Genomic DNA, 6,641 nt, shown 5'->3' with positions numbered 1-6,641 from the left:
GCTGTCAAGTTTAACTGCTGGAGCAAGATAAGGAACTGTCTATCGTTGTTTTGAACTGTCTCTGTGTCCACGGGTCCATGCCTTCACTAGGTAGGTATGGCTGTTTACCGCTACCTTGTGTTGGGAACCATCTCTGTGTCCATGCCTTCGCTAGGTAGGTCCGGCTGTTTGCCTCTACCTAGTGTTGGGAAACTGTCTCGTCATGTTCAGCATTCTGTGTATGAGTCCTGGCCCTATGTCCTGATTCCAAGGTGGGGTCCCAGCTCTGTGTTCCATGTTCCTGTTCTCCCTCGACCAAGGCTCTGAGTTCCTGTCTCCCTTGACCAAGTCAATGCTTCGTGTTCTTGTCCTGTCCACGTGCCTCGCCCAGCCTGGTGCTGGGGTTCCCTCATCCTGTCCAGGAGTCTCTCGTCCTGTCCAAGCGACGTCTAAGAACCTTGTCCTGTCCATGTGCCTTGTCCTGTGCAGGAGTTCCCTCGTCCTGTACTGGAGTACCCTTGTCTTGCCCAGGAGTCTCTCATTCTGTCCTGTAGCCTCGCCTAGTCCTGTCTCCCAAGACCACGTCATGTCTTCGCCTAGTTCCGGAGCCCGAGCCTGAGTCAAGACCCAGGTTCTGGGTCCTTGTCCAGTCTCTGGCTCGGAGTCCGAACCCAAGCCCTGTCATGTCCTCACCTCGAGGAACTCAAGCCATGTCCAGTCCTGTAGCCACGTCATGTCCTCGCCTAGTTCCGGGGTCCGAGCCTGAGTCAAGATTCAGGTTCTGGATCCTTGTCCAGTCTCTGGCTCGGAGTCCGAACCCAAGCCCTGTCATGTCCTCACCTCGAGGAACTCAAGCCATGTCCAGTCCTGTAGCCACGTCATGTCCTCGCCTGGTTCCGGGGTCCGAGCCTGAGTCAAGATTCAGGTTCTGGATCCTTGTCCAGTCTCTGGCTCGGGGTCCAAGCCCAGGCTCCTAGTTCCCAGTTCATCGTCTTGTCCCAGCCCTCTAGTCTAGTCTTGTTCCTAGTATGTCAGTATCTGTGTCTTGCATTTGGGTCCACTCCCAGCACCCCCCTTATGACAGCCACAGAGTGCATGTTTGTGGTCTTCTGCTGCAGTAGCCCATCCACTTCAAGGTTCAACGTGTTGTGCCTTCAGAAATGCTCTTCTGCACACCACTGTTACAACGTGTGATTATTTGAGTTACTATTGCCTTCATGTCAGCTTGAACCAGTCTGGCCATTCATCTCTGACCTCTCTCATTAACGGGTTTTCACCCACAGAACTGCCGCTCACTGGATATTTTTTGTTTTTTTTTGTTTTTTGCGTCACTCTCTAGGTAAATTCTAGAGACTGTTGTGCCTGAAAATCCCAGGAGATCAGTTTCTGAGAAACTCAAACCACTCCATCTGGCACCAACAATCATCCCACTGGTCAAACTGACTTAGATCACCTTTCTTCCCCATTCTGATGTTTGGTCTGAATAACAACTGAACCTCTTGACCATGTCTGCATGTTTTTATGCATTGAGTTGCTGCCCCATGATTGGCTAATCCTACTAAAAGTAGTGGATACGGCCTAGTCAATCATGTGTAATACTTTCCCACCACTGAGCACATCTACACAGAGCATTGTTGCAGGAAAGCAGCATCTATCAGCAGGAACCCAACACCCAGGTCACGATTTCTACTCACTGCTGCCATCAGGAAGAAAGTACAGGAGCCTCAGGACCCACACCACCAGGTTCAATACCCCTCAACCACCAGGCTCTTGAATCAGAGGGGATAACTTCACTTGCCTCATCACTGAACTTTTCCCTCAACCTATGGATTGACTTTCAAGAACTCTTCATCTCATGTTCTTGATATTTATTGTATATTTATTATTATTGTATTTTTATGTTATTACTATTGGGACAATGTATATCCTGTTCACGTTCCATAGTCTTTCAACTTCCTCTTTTAATTCAGCATATTTCTGGTGTTTTTCACTTAATGATTTCTGTATGTTATGTGTGTTTGGAATCGCTATACTGTATCTATTAAGTTGTTCTTGCTTTTTTTATCCTGTAATCAAAGATTCAGAAAGTTATAACATTAGTCAGCTCTGTCCATTGTGCTAGTCTCTGTAGTATCCAAGACATCGTTAAGGAGCGGTGCCTCAGAAAGGCGGCGTCCATTATTAAGGATCCCATCACCCAGGACATGCCCTCTTCTCAATGTTATGTCAGGAAGAAGGTACAGGAGCCTGAAGGCACACACTTAGTGATTCAGGAACAACTTCTTCCCTTCTGCCATCTGATTCCTAAATGATCATTGAACCCTTGAGCACTACCTCACTTTTTTATTATTGCTGTTTTTGCACTATTTTTAATTTAACTATTTAATACACACACACACACACACACACACTTACTGAATTGACTTTACTTTTTTTCTATATTATCATTTATTGCATTGTACTGCTGCCGCTAAATTAACAAATTTCACGACATATGGTGATATTAAATCTGATTCTGATATTATAGCTGAATGATTATTATAGATTGTCCTATCTACAATAATGGATCAGTCATAATACAATTTGCAGGACTCTGACTCTAAAACTGGATCAGGCTTGTATTTATAGCAAGGTATGTTGTCTTTCATGAGTTTGTATTTTAAAGCAGGATTTTAATGAATGATGTTTGCCACTTGATTGTACCTGTGTAAGTAATCAGATTGAATTAAACTGCTGCAGGATCCTGTAATGTGTTGGATTGTTTCTTGTTTCTCTTGTCATTTTCTGCATTGATCCTCTTGAATTGGTTGGTCTTTTATTATGTATTTGGATCATTTTTTTGTGTTAGCCCGTTAACCACCTGGTCCAGCATTGCCACAAGAAGCCCCTCTGTTTCTGAAAAGAGGTCTCCAATTCAGGGCCAGGTGTTCAATGCTTCCTTGCTGACATCTCGTCTACCATAGAGGGTTCTCCACAGAGGGTTTCAAGTTGTCCACCCTGTTGGTGTGATCTTTCATTGATTCTATTATGGTTATTAGACATTGAGTATGCCCACAAGAAAATGAATCTCAGGGTTATATATAGTGACATATATGTACTTTGATGTTAAGTTGACTTTGTACTTTTAACATCGGTTAGATATTTGCATTAATAAGCAGGTGTACAGGTGTACCTAATAAAGTGGCCACTGAATGTATCTCTTGCAGACATTGAAATGTATATAAAGATCTACAGTTGGTGGAAATCTAAAAGGAGAAGATGCTGCAACCATATACAACAGGTCAGGCACTATTTATGGCAATTGGGGAACAAAGGGAGAGCACAGAACCAGAGCAACCTGATAGGTTTGAGTGGATCAGTATTTGGAAACAGATAGGATTGGGGAGAATGCGTTGAGTATTCTACATGCTATCATCTCTATTTCACTTGAATGGTCAGATGAAATATTGAAGGAAATTTAAGATTATACGCCTTAGGTACTCTCCAACCTGATGGCATGAATATTGATTTCTTCTTCTGTTTTTTTTCCTTCCTCTCCCTTTTCTTCTTTTCTCCTCCCTGGCTTCTTACCACTTCTCACCTACCTATCACTTCCCCCTGGGTCCCTCCTCCTTCCCTTTCTCCTATGGTCCACTCTCCTCTTCTATCAGTTTCTTTCCTCTCCAATCTCTTATCTTTCCTACCCACTTGATTTCACCTATAACCTTCTTGCTATGCTCCTTCCCCTCCCCACTTCCCCCCCCCCCAAGATTTTTATTCTGGTATCTTCCCCCTTCCCTTTCAGACCTGGAGAAGTGTCTTTGCCTGAAACATTGACTGTTTACTCATTTCCATAGATGCTGCCTGACCTGCTGAGTTCCTCCAACATTTTGTATGTGCTGCTTTTGATTTCCAGCACCTGCAGACTTTCTCGTGTTTAGAAATTTAGATGTTCTTTTGCATCTTGTAGCCTCAGAGTGAAGGCATGAGAACATAAGATTTGCATGCCCCAAAGGCTGTACAACTAGAAGTATATTTCAGGCACAGCTGCTGAAGTTAAGATGCAGAAGTCACTTCACAAATAACAAAGTTTCGCAAACTTTAATGTGATAATGACCAGAAAAGATGCCTTTCAAAGGTTCATTTATTATCAAAGTACAGTATACAACTCTGAAATTCTTCTTCTCCAGATAGCCATGAAATCAAGAACGAAAAGAAAGGCAGCACAACCATCAACCCCTAAATCCCCCTCCCCACAAACACAACACAAAAAAATGAGAACGATCAGGCAAAAAACACAGAATAGAAAAAAACTATACGACTGAAAAAAGTCCGCATCCAAAATGCAGAAAACCTGGGCAACATTATCCCTCTCCATATCAAAGTGATCTCACCAGTAATAAAAAGGCAGGCAGCCGACGGTTCAATCTCCCTTGTCGTTTTAATCGATGAACAATGGAAGCTTTAATTGGTGAAATGGAGTCGAACATCGACTGGCAGCCTTCTTGCCACAAGATTCCCGCATTCTGCCTCTGCCTCCTGGAATCTCCACAGAGGTTACAGAGCACTGAAACACCCAGATGATCTCCAAGCTACAAATCACAGCCTCCAACAGTTCCAGAATCACATTCAAGATGAAAAACAAATGTAAAAGACATAAAAAAGAAAAATATGGTTTCATAATCTAACCAGAAGATGTCAACCGAAGGAATGTTGTACACAGGCGCCATCTTGACCGAAAGTAATTTTCCAAGTAGTCCATATGGGTCACCTGCTGTAAACACAGAGAATTAACTTACACCACACTAAGACCATCAGTCATGAAATCTCCACAATGTCAGTGTTGATTACCAGCACTGAGCTTTGATGTACATCATCAGCTGTCTACATTAAACTATATGAGTGTTTCATTATTAAACTTTCCATTTGCATTATATAATTCTGCCGATATTTCCAATAATGAATTTAAAATCTTTAACAACTTTGAAGCATCTATCAATTAGTTGATTATTTGTACAGCCTCTGCCACCAACTGTTTTTTTATTAACTTAAACTAACACTGTGTACTGATTTCATTAATAACTTTATATCAGAAGTATAGCTAAAAGTAAAATCAGAGCTCTTCAAGTACAAATTCAAGTTTATCGTCATTCAACCACATACATGTACACTGCCAAAAATAAACGACATTCATCCAGACCAAAGTGCACATCACAGTACGTATAATGCACACAGAAATTGTAATATAAAGTAATATTAGCACAAATAAATTAACAACATAGAGGTGGTCACAGGAGGTAGAGGAGTAGCTTTGAGTTGGTGGACTAGGCCGTGTTCAAGGACTCATCAATGGATCTGAATGAATACACCATGGTTGTCTTGCACTTTATAAAAGGCAGTCGTACATGAGTACTTCCAAATCCAGAAGCCCCAGGTGAACCATGAGATCTGCCATGTGCTGAGGGCCAGATCTATGGCATTCAGGTCTGGTGACCAAGTAAGATACAAGAGGTCCAGGTACGATCTCCAGAAAGCCAACTCACAGGTGAAGTGGTAATTCCACACTAAACATGAATTATTGAAAGATGCTTGACAGTTGTGGCCAGGCTTGAGAGCTATCACTTCTTACAAAGTAACACACATCAAAGTTGCTGGTGAACGCAGCAGGCCAGGCAGCATCTCTAGGAAGAGGTACAGTCGACATTTCAGGCCGAGACCCTTCGTCAGGACTAACTGAAAGAAGAGCTAGTAAGAGACTTGAAAGTGGGAGGGGGAGGGGGAGGGGGAGATCCAAAATGATAGGAGAAGACAGGAGGAGGAGGGATGGAACCAAGAGCTGGACAGGTGATTGGCAAAGGGGATATGAGAGGATCATGGGACAGGAGGCCCAGGGAGAAAGACAAGTGGGGGGAGGGAACCCAGAGGATGGGCAAGGGGTATAGTCAGAGGGACAGAGGGAGAGTGAGAGAAAGAATGTGTGTATAAAAATAAATAACGGATGGGGTACAAGGGGGAGGTGGGGCATTAGCAGAAGTCAGAGAAGTCAATGTTCATGCCATCAGGTTGGAGGCTACCCAGACAGAATATAAGGTGTTGTTCCTCCAACCTGAGTGTGGCTTCATCTTTACAGTAGAGGAGGCCGTGGATAGACATGTCAGAATGGGAATGGATGTGGAATTAAAATATGTGGCTACTGGGAGATCCTGCTTTCTCTGGCGGACAGAGTGTAGATGTTCAGCAAAGCGGTCTCCCAGTCTGTGTCAGGTCTCGCCAATATATAGAAGGACTTCACTTACAGATAATGTCAATGCCTTCTACGCTCACTTTGACTGATAAGATGTCCCACAGCCCCCGATTACCCTGATTTCAGTCTCTGTGGCTGATGTGAGAGCATCCTTCAGGAGGATGAACCCACAGAAAACATCCAGCCAAGATGGGGTACCTGGCTGACCTCTAAAGGCCTGTGCTGATCAACTGGCTAGAGTGTTTACTGATTTCTTTACCTTCTCACTACGGTACGTGGCCAAGTGGTTAAGGTGTTTGTCTAGTGATCTGAAGGTCGCTAGTTTGAGCCTCAGCTGTGGCAGCGTGTTTGCGTGTCCTTGAGCAAGGCACTTAACCACACATTGCTCTAGTGTCTGTGTGAGGAGTGACGCCCCACACAGACTTCCAATCTGCACCTT

The sequence above is a fragment of the Mobula hypostoma genome, chromosome 6 (assembly GCF_963921235.1).
Source record: "Mobula hypostoma chromosome 6, sMobHyp1.1, whole genome shotgun sequence".
NCBI classification, from domain to species: domain Eukaryota; kingdom Metazoa; phylum Chordata; class Chondrichthyes; order Myliobatiformes; family Myliobatidae; genus Mobula; species Mobula hypostoma.
The sequence above is the reverse complement of the archived record's forward strand: the minus strand, read 5'-3'. Positions refer to the sequence as shown.